The sequence below is a fragment of the Hylobates moloch genome, unplaced genomic scaffold (assembly GCF_009828535.3).
Source record: "Hylobates moloch isolate HMO894 unplaced genomic scaffold, HMol_V3 SCAFFOLD_8, whole genome shotgun sequence".
Taxonomy (NCBI): Eukaryota; Metazoa; Chordata; class Mammalia; order Primates; family Hylobatidae; genus Hylobates; species Hylobates moloch.
This window is the reverse complement of record NW_026652283.1, coordinates 26,139,556-26,155,374: the sequence shown is the minus strand read 5'-3', so window position 1 is coordinate 26,155,374 and position 15,819 is coordinate 26,139,556. Positions and strand designations below refer to the sequence as shown.

General features: G+C 42.2%; 1 protein-coding gene across 9 annotated transcripts in view; it reads right to left on the bottom strand.

The window, feature by feature from the left end:
- LOC116472806 (liprin-beta-1) overlaps positions 1-13,282 on the bottom strand; it is a 160,724-nt gene extending 147,442 nt beyond the window's left edge. For all 9 annotated transcript variants that reach the window (XM_032159905.2, XM_032159906.2, XM_032159910.2 and 6 more), the window contains exon 1: positions 13,088-13,282. The gene's annotated coding sequence lies outside the window, so the exon portion shown is untranslated. The remainder of the gene's footprint in view (positions 1-13,087) is intronic.
- Between the last annotated feature and the right edge of the window lie 2,537 nt (positions 13,283-15,819).

Genomic DNA, 15,819 nt, shown 5'->3' with positions numbered 1-15,819 from the left:
AATTAGTTCATGGGAGATCTGGTTGTTTAAGAATCTGGGTCCTCTCCCTTCTGTCTCTCTTGCTCCCTCTCTCACCATGTGACAAGCTGGTTCCCCTTGTCTTCTGCCATGATCGGAAGCTTCCTGGGGGCCTCCCCAGAAGCAGATGCTGGCACTATGCTTCACGTACAGCCTGCAGAACTGTGAGCCAATTAAACCTTTTTTCTTTATAAATTACCCAGTCCTAGTTTTCCTTTATAGCAATGCAAAACAGCCTAACATACCACGTAATATGTACAGCCACCATTCCTGGCCTCTCTATTCACACAGTTTTCCCAATGCACCGTGAGCTCAGAATTCCCGTGAACTCCTGGTGCGTGGGAGTTCAGCAAGACTTAAAGCGAGTGCAAGGTAAGTGTGTTACAAATACAACTGAGTAAGAAGGCAGGTGGGTGCTGACTGCCCCAAGAGGCAATGACTTCCATTTGAACCAGAACTTGATTGCATACAGAAATGTCTTTCTAAGAAACACAAATGACCAAGGAGCCTTAGCGTTTTATCTCTTTCTCATGTTACTTAACCATATTAGCCAATCACTTACGCTGAAAATGATGGCACAGAAGGAAAAGGAAAGATAAGGCAACTCATAGTTGCTTCTCCTTTCAGTACTTCATTACACATCATAAGCCAAAGGTAGGTAGGTGTCAATAGAATGTGCACATGTCAAGAACTGAAATAAAAGTAGTTTCGTTTTGTGCAGTGTTTCTACTGTTCTCATAACAATATACATATGCATCGACAACTTCAGTAATTCTGCATATGAGTTCAATGCTCTATATTTTCATTTAAAGCCAGCATTGCACTGGGCGCCGTGGCTTACGCCTGCAATACCAGCATCTTGGGAAGCCAAGGCAAGAGGAATGCTTGAGTCCAGGATTTCAAGACCAGCCTGAGCAACATGGTGAGATCGTGTCTCTACAAAAAAATTGCCAGGCACGCATCTGCAGTTCCAGCTACTTGGGAGGCTGAGGGGGAGGATGACCTGAGCCCAGAAAGTAGAAGCTGCAATGAGCTGTGACCACACCACCGCACTGTAGCTTGGGTGACAGAGTGAGATCCTGTCTCAAAAAACAAAACAAAACAAAACAAACAACAACAACAACAACAACAATATTGTGTAATACAAAGATGAAGCGTAAATTCATGCTAAAAACTTCAATGCTTAGTTTTTTAATTTTTAAATGAATTCATGCTATAATTTTAATTTTTAATTTTTCTTCACATAGAATGACAAGTAGCCAATACTATGACAAGTCAAGAGAAAAAAACTGTATGAGAAGGGAAAAAAGCTTCATATTTTAGTACTTTTAACAGCACTTTTTTCTTGTCTTTTGAATAAGGGGTCACACATTTTCATTTTGCAACAGGCTCCACAGATTCTACAGCCGGCCCTGCTGAAAACCATTGAACTCAAGAATTTATGTCTATCAATTTATACTGCACACACTCGAACAAGCCTTTACTGACATCTTTCAAAGCAACCGTCATAAGACCCACCAATGGACTGATGCGGTAGTGATTTTTAGTACCACATTCTTAATTATTGCATTATTCAATCCTTTTCTCACATACCCCTGATAACATGACCACAACAAATCTGCTGAAATGCCACAAGCCTATGTCTTTTCAACTAAAGGTCTTTCTAGAAATAAGTAAACTGAAGATCAGAGACCACCTTTTCAGGAGGAGAATTTAATCCAGTGCTGTCTCTGTTGGACAACTCCTTTCTACAGAGTATTTCCTGGTGCCTTGATGTATCTGTTTTAACCAAATCCTAGCTGTGGGCTCCAAAACTAGTTGTTTCTCACCACTCAGGGCTCAGGTTTCCCCCAAGAAGTTGGCCTGTGAACCATCAAGTCTGGTTGCCTAAAAATTCCTCCTTCATAGCAAAGAGTTGGAACCAACCCAAATGTCCAACGACGATAGACTGGATTAAGAAAATGTGGCACATATACACCATGGAATACTATGCAGCCATAAAACATGATGAGTTCATGTCCTTTGTAGGGACATGGATGAAACTGGAAATCATCATTCTCAGTAAACTATCGCAAGGACAAAAAACCGAACACCGCATGTTCTCACTCATAGGTGGGAATTGAACAACGAGAGCTCATGGACACAGGAAGGGGAACACCACACTCTGGGGACTGTTGTGGGGTGGGGGGAGGGGGGAGTGACAGCATTAGGAGATATACTTAATGCTAAATGATGAGTTATGGGTGCAGCACACCAACATGGCACATGGATACATATGTAACAAACCTGCACATTGTGCACATGTACCCTAAAACCTAAAGTATAATAATAATAAAAAAAAAAATTCCTCCTTCAAAGACAGTCAAGTTTCCCTTTGTCTAATTTCATTTTTTTTTTTTTATAACCACTACTTTCCACTTCAGTAAACCAACTTCCTGCCTCGAGACACATTCTGGCAAATGTGTCAGTTTGTATTGTTCAGATGAGAGACTTCTGTCATTCTTTCAGATTTTTCCTCCGTAACAAAGTCCCCAGAGCCAGCCTCTCAGGAGCCTGAGTTACTTGTCTGTGAATTTCCTTTCACTGCTTCCAACTCTACTGATAAATCAATGCAGACTGCCTGCAGTGAACTTACTCAATTTGCATCCCTTCTGATCACATCTTTTTTTTTCCATTTCCCCCATCCTCTCTTCCATCGCATCAGAAGAAGGGTTCTTATGGATTTCGAGGCTAACCCACTGCCCTCCACTTGATTTTGGGTCTATCCCCATCTCTCTACCCTGGATTATGCACTCATTCCTTCCTCCCTTTTCCTTCTTTTAATATCCTCCTCTCTACCTGAGCCTTCCTCAAACCCAAGCTATCTACCATGTCTGTCTCGGATCAATTCCTTGAAAGGATGAACTAACCAGGCCACCTGCAGTTCACCAGCTCCCGCGTAGTCCTCAATTTTTTGCATTCTGGATTCCAAGTTCATGAACTGACCTGGCAGCAGGACCAGGGACAGTCTGTTGGATGCAGCCTTGTAATGAGTCTGTTGCACTGGATGGCATGATTAGTTCACTTACGTTGTGCTTCTTCCCTTGGCCACCATAGTCCTCCACTCCTCTGCAGATCCTGCTCTATCTCCTCTCCTAACTTCTTTTTTGCCTGACCATTTCTAAATATCAGGAGTCCCCTGAAGACTGTATGCTTGCTTCTCTTTTTACTCTACATACTCTTGTTCGGGGAGCTCAACTATTCTCACTCTTTACATAACAGCCCTATAGAGATGATCCATTAGTCCGGGCTTTGGCCTAAACTCCAAGCCTAAATTTCTAAATTCTTGCTTAACATCTTCATAGGAATAATGTCAACTAACAGTTCATACTGGCTTTTAACACCCCAAGTACAGAACCATGCCAGAGGTAGGACTATGAAGAGGCTGAAGATACTGGCCCTGGAGCTGCACCTGCCTGAGTTCAAATTCTGAGTCTGACACACATAATCTGTGTGACCCTGGGAAAGTTACTTAGCCTCCTTGTGCCTCAGATTCCTCATCTGTAATATGGGATTAATCTAGGTTGAAATATTTAAGGTGCTTAGAGTAGTGCTTAGTACATAAAAAGTATAACCTGCCAGGTAAGTGTTACCTATTATTATTGTTATTCTCCTAAAAACCTAATAAGATAGGTATTATTATTTTATCCATTTATACAACGAGAAAATTAAGGATAATGTGAGTCATGATGGAATCTCAAACTCCAGATGTTCAAATCTTAACTCATATTTCCCGCTAAAATTCAACCTTCACTTAGCCAGGCATGGAGGCATGTGCCTGTAGTTCCAGCTACTTGGGAGGCTGAGTCAGGAGGACTGCTTGAGCCCATGAGTGCACAGTGATCACAACTGTGAATAGCCACTGCTCTCCAGCCTGGGCAACATAGCAAGACATCATCTTTAAAAGAAAATTAACTTTTGCATACGGGCCATTCTTGATTTAGGGTGTTCTGTCCTTCTCCCTCCCCTTGCCCATATACCCACTAGAAACACCCAATCTGCTATTTCCAGAGACATTTTTATAAAACAATAGTTCCCTCACTTCTTCTTTTCTTAAAAACATCCCATTTTAAGGTATAATCTTGTCACTCTCTTTAACACCCTGTAAGATTTGCCCCAATATAGCTTACATCTTTTCAAACAATATTGTTCTCTCTTTTCTCTAAATCTAATCTCACTCTATTCTACATTTTGCTCCAAACCCAAGTATGCTCATCTGTCCCCACTGCCTCCTCAAAATCTCCTCCCCACCCTTTAAGACCCAATCAAATCTTACCTCTTCTAGTGGAACCTCACGAAACCCAGTCTCTTTCTTTGCTCTGGTGACTAGTCTAGTTCACAGTATGCTCTTCCCCAACCAACCTCCAACAGGACCAGTAAATAGATGTTTAAAAATTTAACATATTTTATATTTCCCAAGTACTGTAACATAGATGTAATATACTGTAAAAAAAAAAAAAAAAATACAAAGTTCCCTTCATCTCAACTCCCATAAGCCATCCCACTTAGCAGTTTTTCATGCACTGACAAACGTAAACCATACACGTGTGCTTGGTTTTTTACTTCTTAAAATATATATAATAGACATCTGTACAAGTCAGTATATTCAATCTTTTTAACAGCTAAACAGTATTCTAAATCTGAGTTTTATTACAGTTATGAATAAGGTGTGCCATCTCTTTCTGCCCCCATCTCCTGTATGTGAATACTCTTAAGGTAAAGATCATGTTTTGTTTGTCTTTCCGTCTCCAAGAGGAACTTGTACCAAGGCTGGGAAGTGCTTAACACATGCTTAATGAAATAGTAACAACAATATCTGTCATCAAACCAATGCATGTCATGCCAAGAAACCAGCTATTAGTGCTTCACATACATTATCGGATGTAATCTTCATAACCACCCAATTATTCCCATTTCACAGAAGACTTCACCAAAATCACACAGCTAGTAACAACAGGGATTCTAATCCACATCTGTCTGACTCTGGAGCCCCCACCCTTCATCCCTACGCTATAGTTAATACAATTTTTATACAGACATCCTTATAAACCAAAGCTGGAGAACAGAAGAGTTCCAAGTATTCTGGTGTGGGCAGGTGGGAATGAGGATAAGAGACAGGAGGCGGAATAAATGCCAAGTAGATGGAGTCAAGGGATTGTAGCTGCAAACCTACCGAGAACCTTCTAGGAGAAAGAGCTGAATTCTTTGCCTCCCCCTTTCAGGCTCCCCACTACACTTCCCTTTGGTAACAGTGCCACCATTTGTTGAAGATCTTCCATGTGCTGAATATGCCATTATTATTCCTATTAATAATTTCTGGCTGGACGTGGTGGCTCACGCCTGTAATCCCAGCACATTGGGAGGCTAAGGCCGGCAGATCAGCTGAGATCAGGAGTTTGAGACCAGCGTGGCTAACAATGGTGAAACCCTGTCTCTACTAAAAATACAAAAAAAAAAAAAAAAAAGTTAGCTGGTCATGGTGGTGGGGACCTGCAATCCCAGCTACCTGGGAGGCTGCGGCTAGAGAATCGCTTGAACCCAGGAGGTGGAGGTTGCAGTGAGCCAAGATTGCAACACTGCACTCCAGCCTGGGTGACAGCGCATGACTGTCTCAAAAAAGTAATAATTTCTAATTATTTCTAATCCTTGAAAAAATTCTATGGCACATATATCAGAGCTACCATTTTATAGATGAGAGAGCTGAGACCCAGAGAGGTTAAATTACTTGCCAATATTAGACTGTAATAAATAGTAAAGCCAGGATTCAAGTTGAGGATCTGCATGGCTCCAAAGTCCTGTTTTTCTTGTACAAAATAACACGTTTTTATTTTTAAAGAAAAGATGAACTATGATTTTTAAACATTTAGACTCAGTTAAGATCACATTTGGCTGCAAGTAACTGACCCAAGTTCTGTGGTTTAACCAAGTAGAGATTTTATTTTTCTCATAGAGTCAAGAAATGGACAGACAGGATCCAGTAGAGCAGTTGCAGAATGCTATCAGCTTCTCAGCCTCCTTCTAACCTTCCACCCAGTCATCCTTAACCCTCAAGCATCTTGTCCTTGGTCACGCGATGGCCTGTTTACTTTCTCCAGGGAAGAAGTACAAAGAGCAAAAGGCTTAACAGGCAAGCTCACAGAGGCTTCCCTTTTTAAGAGCTTTGGGGAAAGGGGCATCCAGCTATTTACATCTCAACAGCCAGGACTACTGTCACTGAACCACCTCCCAGCTGCAAGGGATTCTGGGAAATCTAGCACTTAACTGGACATAGTGGTGAATTAAACAAAATGGGTTCAGTTACAGAAAAGGAGGGGGGATGGATATCAGTTGGGCATCTAGCTGTGTCTTTTCCACATGAAGTGCAAGTCATCCTAGAGAATCAAATTCCCTTAGTAGAGAAAAACAATAAAAGAAACTTAATTCTGTGTTTAGTAGATTTCTCAGTTATGCAAAGTCACACATTGATTGGGGTGGAGGATGGAAGGATCTGAAAGTTTGACAAAACCATCCAGGCAGCTGATCCAGAGGAAAAACACTGAGATTCAGGTGACTTCACACAAATGGCCCTGGCCAGATCACAGGTTCAACCAGTGTGTCTCCTGTGAGTCATCACTCTTTCCCTTCCTCCCTCTCACTTCCCAGAGTTAATTTCGAGAACCCACAGGTTCATTCGAATCTTCCATCATTCACAAGAAAAAGTAGAGTGTATTCAAATTCCAGTGCAAACAAAAGAAAATTCTATACTGTGTTGTTATAAGTGGCAGCATCTTTAGAAAAAGATAATGGTTGCAAAGGCAATCTTCATGCAATAGCAGCCGCCCTGTCAAGTCACTAGATGAAAAAAGTAGACCACGGAGTTTCAACCTTGTTTTCATTTTTTTCTAAATAAAGTAAATACAATAAACTTTCCTCATGAAAACCTTTTGCAATTCCGTGGTAGTGAGATAATATTTGTGTAGAGTACTACAGATGAAGAGAAGGACAACAAAGTGCCAGCAAAAGGACATCAGTGAGCTTGATCCTAGGCACAGAAATACAAGAAAACACAGGTACATTTAGTGATATGGTACAGTGTTACTGCATACCATAAAACAGTCCACACTCTTCCCAATGGGCCTACCTAGTTCTTCCCCAAAACTACCTTGCTGGCCTAAAGAATCTGGCCACTTCTTAAGAGTTCAGCTTTTATTGCTAAAAGGAAAAATTAAAATTTGGCAACTTATTATTATTATTTTTTAAGACAGAGTATTGCTCCGTTGCCCAGGCTGGAGTGCAGTGGCGCGATCTCAACTCACTGCAACCTCCGCCTCCCAGCTTCAAGCAATTCTCCTGCCTCAGCCTCCTGAGTAGCTGGGACCACAGGCATGCGCCACCACACCCGGCCAATTTTTGTATTTTTAGTAGAGACGGGGTTTTGCCATGTTGGCCAGGCTGGTCTCGAACTCCTGACTCCAAGTGATCCACCCACCTCAGCCTCCCAAAGTGCTGGGATTACAGGCATAAGCCATCACGTCCAGCCTGGCCACTTCATTAGGAATAGACTTGCCACTGAAAAAAGCCTTAGTCCCTCTTTCACCAGGTGAAATGGAGTTTCACCTCTTAACAAAGACACACACGCTAAGAATGAGCACACCTACTCTTCTGAACTTGCCTTTTTATTTCAAATGAATAATTTCCCTAAGTTAAAGGAGAGGTGAAAATATCCAGGCCTACTGTGGAGTCCAGAGGGTGTCCATAAAATCTAGGGCCAGCCCCAAACGTGATGGTGGTACTTGATCTTCCTCCTATATGATCCATATTTAAGACATGACCCTTGGCCAGAATGACTGATATTCAGTGCAATTTGAGTTTATACAATTCCTTCAGGCATGGACATTGTTAGGTGCACCCCTGTCCATAAAACCACTACATGATCTTTCTATTCTGAAATCATTACACTTGCCAACAAAAACAAGGATGTGTGCGTAGGCCAGTCAAAATGTGAGTCCCATCAAGTTCCAGGGAGACGCATAACCAAAGAGCACTCACAAACTGTGACAACACGCCCACTTGGACCACTCAGAGGCCAAACCCACCTTTCAGAAATAGACACTCTTCAGTGGGTTTAGACTGGTACATATTTACCTCTGGTTCTCTCCCCTCCTCCCCCAAACTGCCTAAAAAGTGCATAAACTTAAAACTCCTGGAAGAATCCATATTTTTTTAATCTAAAATCCAGTTGTCTGGCATGTTAGGTTTTTTTTGAAGTGGAAAAAAATGCTCACCACTTGGCTTTTGGAAACATTATCATTGAACACCAAATGAGCATCAGTAATTATTATATCTAAAATGAAGAGTGTAAAAGAAAGATTCTATGTATTTTGTAGGGTGGGATAATTCAGTTTAGTTTTAAATTTATGAGCTCCATTTTTTTTTGTTTCTTTTTTTTTTAATTGTATTATTATTATACTTTAAGTTTTAGGGTACATGTGCACAATGTGCAGGTTAGTTACATACGTATCCATGTGCCATGTTGGTGTGCTGCACCCATTAACTAGTCATTTACATTAGGTATATCTCCTAATGCTATCCCTCCCCCTTCCCCCCACCCCACAACAGTCCCCAGTGTGTGATGTTCCCCTTCCTGTGTGCATGTGTTCTCATTGTTCAGTTCCCACCTATGAGTGAGAACATGCGGTGTTTAGTTTTTTGTCCTTGCGATAGTTTGCTGAGAATGATGGTTCCCAGTTTCATCCATGTCCCTACAAAGGACATGAACTCATCATTTTTTATGGCTGCATAGTATTCCATGGTGTATATGTGCCACATTTTCTTAATCCAGTCTATCATCGTTGGACATTTGGGTTGGTTCCAAGTCTTTGATATTGTGAATAGTGCTGCTATAAACATACGACACAGCATCAATTTTTGTGGCAGTGACATATATGACAAAAGCTGTAGGGTTTTGTTTTTTTTTTTTTTACTAGGAAGAAGGTTCTGACGTGCACTGCAATGAGTTTGAAAAATAACTGACATAACACACTACTGATGCACTGAATTACAAGAGCCCAGAGCAGTTTTTGGACAGTTCGATAACTGATTTAATTGTGAAGTCATCCACCTTTAGTTGAACAGAAAATGCTGGCCAGAAGACATTTTGTTCCCTTTATTCACAAAGAATACCCTGCATAACCAGGCGTGGTGGCTCATGCCTGTAATCCCAGCACTTTGAGAGGCTGAGGCAGACAGATCACCTAAGGTCAGGAGTTCGAGACCAGCCTGGCTAACATGGTGAAACCCCGTCTCTACTAAAAATACAAAAATCAGCCAGGCCTTGTGGTATACACCTGTAATCCTAGCTAACTGGGACCCTGAGGCATGAGAATCATTTGAACCCAGGAGGTAGAGGCTGCAGCGAGCCAAGATCATGCCACTGCACTCCAGCCTGGGCAACAGAGAGAGACTCTGTCTCAAAAACAAACAAAAAAACAAAGAATACCCTGTATCAAAATGTGACAGTAACCCTAACAGCCTTGACTCTCATATTTAAATCCATCTGCTTGACTATGGTTAAAAATAACAAAATAATCATGATAGTTATGATTATGGCTCCCTGAAAGATTTCACAACTGGCTGCTCAACTGTGATTTTTTTTTCTTAATTTTGGAGCTAATATGACTTTCTAAGGAAATCACTGAAAATAAAAACGTCATTATGCAACACTTCTTGCCTATGTTTTCACCTTGAAGCGACGTTTCTTTAATAAAGAATCGAGACACAGACCCAAACATGAATGAATATGCATTCATTAATTCACTCCTTCATTCACTGTTTTGAAAAGGTAATTCAAACTAGGCCAGAGACATGTAATAACATCTTTGAAAAGACAGGCTGGGCACCCATGGCTCACTCCTGTAATCCTAGTACTTTGGGAGGTCGAGGTGGGTCAATTGCTTGAGCCCAGGAGTTCAAGACCAGCCTGAGCAACATGGCGAAAACCCGCCTCTACTAAAAATACAAAAATTAACCGGGCATGTTGGTGCATGACTGTAGTCCCAGGGAAGGCTGAGGTGGGAGGATCATTTGAACCTGGGAGGCAGAGGCTACAGTGAGCCGAGACTGCACCACTGCACTCCATCCAGGGCAGCAGAGCAAGACCCTGTCTCGAAAAAAAAGAAAAAGAAAAAAAAAAGACACAGTGCTGAATAAGGTCTTCTTTCAGTTAACAGTTTGAAAATTATGCTGGTTTGGGATATAAACAAAAAGTTAATTTTAATGTAACAAATTATCAACATAATCTAAATTAACTTATACAAATATTTTATGAATAGGAAAGGTTTTAAAAGAAGTCAGCTAGTCAGTAACTGAGGGAAAAATGACCTCGTTCTGATTTATCTCACGGTGGAACAGGGAGCAACAAAAAGACTACATAAACAGTTAATTAACTGTCCCTCGGTAAACTTGTTCCCAAAAAATGCCAATGATGCCCTTGAAATTAGGCACTATTGATCTGGAACTTCAGTGTGTCCTGGATTTCAAATCAACATTTATCCATTAAGGCCAGATGACCTTAATTTTTATTTTATTTTATTTATTTATTTTTGAGATGGAGTTTTGCTCTTGTCACCCAGGCTGGAGTGCAATAATGAGATCTCGGCTCACTGCAACCTCTGCCTCCTGGGTTCAAGCGATTCTCCTGCCTCAGCCTCCCAAGTAGCTGGGATTACAGGCGCCCACCACCACACCCAGCAATTTTTTTGTATTTTTAGTAGAAATGGGGTTTCACCATGTTAGCCAGGCTGGTCTCAAACTCCTGACTTCAAGTGATCTGCCTGCCTCAGCCTCCTAAAGTGCTTGGATTACAGGCGTGAGCCACCAAACCTGGCTGACCTTAATTTTTAAAGTTGGTCTTGGAAATATGACAGTTGTTGGTCAAAAGGAATTTAACCAAAAACTGATCCTACCTTTCTCAATAACTCAAACATCTTTTAAGTATTCTGTGTTTTCCTACACCATATCTGCCTCATAAACGTGGACTGAGAAAGAGAAATATTGGTTTAAATTAAGTATGTAAAATTACTGCTATTACTCAAACTGTGAATCAAATTTAGAGTTTTGGTATATTCAAGTCCCTAAACTAGGACTAGTTTCTTGGAAAGAAAGTGTAAATCTGAATTTGGCACATAAGAATAACATCCTAAAGATACTCTTCTTTACTTAACTGTCTGGCTTTTGCAGCCCCATCTTTTGGTATTACAAATGCAGTTGGAACACAAGGAACACTACAGTGAGTTCACATTAGCCCACAGAAACTCCACTCCACAGCTCTATCCTACTGAAAAGTACACTGGAAAACACAGTATGTTTCATGTACTCCCCACAGAACATACATAGAAAAGACTTGTTCACCATTATTGCAGAGCCATTCGCAATTTCTGTGTCTTAAGCCAGAATACAAACCAAAATTAAAATGTTGTCTTTCCAATAAAGCAAATTTCCTCTCTCAAAGAGCCTGCTCTTTTTCCACCCTATTCAATTTTTTCAGGAACTAAGAACAATACAGACCCAGGTATGTCATCAACAGCACAACCAAACACTTCTTTCTAGTTCTGAAACCTAATGGTCATTTGGCTAGAAAGATAGAGAACCCCATCTATAGTCCTCTATCCCATTTCCTGACTTGGGTTTACTAGACGTACTGTTGTGGCTTCTTTCTTTCTCCATCTCCTGGAAATGCCTTTTCCTTCAGGTGCCTGGGATATGGATTTTGACTTACAATGCAGTCCACCCCCATTTCCTCCAGACCTGGCCACAGTGCTGAGGAGGAACTTCGGTGAAAGAAAGGGGAAACTTGACTCAGGAGTCTCAGCGCTTAGTTGTTGTTTTTTTTGTTTTTTTTTTTTCCTTCCTGCTCCAGAAGAGAGCCTTAAAGCACTGATGAGAGGGTCCTGAATCAGTGTATGGAGTCAATTTCCCCGCCCCCTCGAGAAAGTCAATCACACCCAGTTAGCGACCTGGGCACACAAAATCTCCACATAGGAAAAAGACAGGGTTTGAAATAGGAAATGAACAGAAATCAGAATTCTATTCTTTCACTTCTTAAAAGTATCTTTTTCCTCCCGACAGGCAATTGCCTTCTCAAAATACCAAACTTGGACTTTGAAATCAAGTTCTCTTTCTATTGCTCTCCGCAGTTCTTACTGAAAGCAAGGATTTGTTTTGGTCCCACATGTTGAAAAATTCACGTCCCTATAATTAAGAGTTTATATGCCACGCCTTCCACCGCATTTCCCTGTTAAGACTCCCTTCTCTAAAAAAGATCCCTGAAAACACAACTACCAGCCTGCCCCTCAAGCAGCCACAGGAAACAGATCTGAAGATTCTCAGCAGCCATCCTAACCCCTCCAGATATAAAGTTGGCAGCTGAAGGGATTTCTCGGTTAAAATGAGTGAATACTAGTCGCAGTTTTAGAAGTGTGCCCCCAAGAGACGAGTTTTCCCACAAGCTCATAATTAATAAACACCCCAAGTGAATTTCTCACATCCTGACTGGATTACACAAAAGGATATTTTACATTGATATAAAAGAATAACGTTGATTTTCTTTTAATATATAATAGGCCACAAGGAGACAAAAAAATACAAAACTTTTTTCTTTTCAACGAGCATAATTTTTGAGTCGATGATCCATAATTTTTTGTGACATTTTTAAATGCCCCAATACACACAGACAGAGACACACACGCCCCTCTGGTTGGGGTTCTCAGGTATTACTGGGAGCCTAGGGTGTGGGGGTCTAAGGATACAGACAAGACCTAAACGTCCAATCCTGGAGTATTCTTCACGTACAAGCTCGGTTGGAGCCCCAAGAGTTAAGCCCTACCCCTGCCCTCTCACCACCCCCAAAAAGTGCCCGTTCCCATTGGGAAACAGGAGTGAGTTGCACAAGGAAATCGACCCGGGGAAGAGGAGGAGCAGCTGCAACAGCCAGCTGCAGCCACACAACGGTGCCACTTCCCTCCCGTCTCGGAGTGGAGTAAAACGCCCTTACCTGGGGGGTGGAGAGCCACCGGCACTAGTTCCAAAAGTTCTGGTCCACCTCCTCTCGGAGTTCAAAGCCCCAGCACTCCGGCCCGGCCTCCGGCTCGCAGCACACGAGTCCTTCCCCGTCCCTTCCCCACCCTGCCTGCACTACACCATGTCAGGAATCCGGGCAGGCACCGAGCTGGGAGCTGACATCACTCCCAGTTCCAGGTACCTCCCCCTCCCACTGCCGCCCTTCTCTCCTCCCTCCCTGCAGGAATCAGCCAAAGAGAGTCAGCAGTGGGGCAGGGCCGGAGGCGCCTACGCGCCCGCTGATTGGAGCCGGGGAACGTCACTCAGAGGAGTCCACTAATTTTATACATTCCTCGCTGAGCCAGACTAGGACTGGAAGTGGGTGGATGGAAGAAAATGCTGCCCTTCCTGCTATCTCTAAGGAACGGAGATAATCCGATGGCGAAGAACCTCGCGGGTCGAGTTTTAAACTTTTCTTGTTGTAGTTACTGAGATTCCAGATCAGAAACGAAACTAACCCACGCGAACCCCTTTTTTAAGGAGAAACAATTGCCTCGGTGTCACAGGCACACGGGCATGTACAAGCCCGGCGGCGCGTGGTGTAGAAAATGGCTAGCTTTAAGCCATGCAAATAAAGGACAACGTCAGCTCACCCATCTGCCCTTTTATCCTGGGACTGCTGGGTGTTCCCTTAGACGGGGAACGTAGAACTTCAAAAGCACTTCAAAAAGATTTGGAAGATACTCCTGAAAACGGTGACCGAGCTTTGAATTGTTAAGTGGTGGTGTTATCAGCCATGTGGCTGCTTTTGCTTTCAGCGATGAAAATCACACCACACAAGCTTCTCGAGCAAGTAAAATTGAATCTCTGAAGCAAGAAAAATGTTTTTACCCGTTTAAAGACCTTAAGGCTGCTGTTTTAATGCACACACTGAAAAGGGTGGAGGAAGGAGGGACCTCACAATTGAGTTCCACAAACCACATGAGAATAATTACTGTTGAATGGAACCAATTGTAGTGGCTGAGCTATCAATTAAGAATTAACTAACGTTTATCCTTGACAGATATCATGCGGTATAATCCCCTTGGCTGACAGGAGAGAAAGGTTCTCAGAAGATGGTTCTTTCAAGGCAGATGCTGCTTAGAGGCAGAACTGAATGGTGAAAAGCAGCTTTATTTGTATGAGATATAGGTAGCATATAACCCACCATCTTCTAAAAATATAGTGAATTAATAACTTTCTTTTTTTTTTTTTTTTTTTCTTTTTTTAAACAGCTCACTCTGCCACCCAGGCTGGAGTGCAGTGGCATGATCTGGCTCACTGCAACCTCCTCCTCCCGGGTTCACGTGATTCTACTGCCTCAGCCTCCAAGTAGCTGAGACTACAGGCGCCCACCACCACACCCGGCTAATTTTTGTATTTTCAGTAGAGACGGGGTTTCCGCCATGTTGGCCAGGCTGGTCTCGAAATCCTGACCTCAGGTGATCCGCCCTCTTCGGCCTCCCAAACTGCTGGGTTTACAGGCGTGAGCCACCGCACCAGGCCTCATTGTTTTTTGATTGATGACATGCCATACATTTCACCGATCTGCCAAAAATTGTAGAGGGATGCAAAGAATCCAGCATTGTGTCTTGTTTAATCTTCCCAATCATCCTGTAAATTGAGTGTTACTAGCCCTATTTTAACATAAGGAATCAAAGGCTCAGCAAAGTTATGTAAATAAATTTCTCCAGATCACCCAGAACTTGGATTGAAACCAAGGTCTATTTGACTCCAAAGCCATTGTTTTTCTTTCCGTATCTCAAGTATTGAGTGTCCATAATTTATACTTTTTCAAACAGTAGAATGCTGCAAGAAATCCACAGGCTTGGGCCACTGCTCTCACAGACCTACTTTATATCATTACCATCTTGTTGCTTGTCAGACCTGCACTATTCCAAACTCCTGACTTGAATTTCTGACTCCAGTTTCCCCCAGTTCTAATTCTTTCTCTGTACCACTACCAGATGAGTTTTCTAAAATGTTTGGTTTTGTCATCAACATCTTCCCCTCTAAATCAGGTCCCCCTTTCCCTGCAATTGTTATCTAGCCATTTAAAACTCTCCCTTATCCGGCTTCTCCTTACAGTTCCCAGCTCATCTCCCACTTTGCTCCCAGGAAACCCTCTCTGTAGTCAGACAGGTCTACTCACAGATGCCTGCTTCATTCTCACCTTTCAGCCTAACCGGAATCCCCACTCCTCTGTGTGTTAAGTCCCACCCTTCTCTCAAAGCCTAATTAAATTAAAGTCCTCGTCCTCTGCCAAGACTTAGCTGTGTGTGACAGCGGACAGAAAAAAGGACTCAAGGTTCTTGGCCTGGCTCTGCCACTTACCTATTGGGTAACTTTGGGCAAGTCACTGAAACATCCATCCCTAATCTCAGTTACCTCCTCTTTAAAATAGGGCTGACAATACCTATGTTAAAGGTTGTTATAAGGATTGAGATTGTATAGATGTGTAAACATGTGGTTATACATGTCCAGTTAAATGCCTTTCCTGCCTTCCCAAACTCTGAAGAGCAAGCATCTTGCTTATAGGACCTCTTTATATTCCTTATACCCAATTCAAGGAAAAGGCTCAATAAAAATACGGGGCATGAGAAAATAGATCATTGTATCATTTCTATTCTCTTCCATTCTTTAAATGCAGTCTATCCCCAAATAATCTCTCAGACAAAAACTTTAACT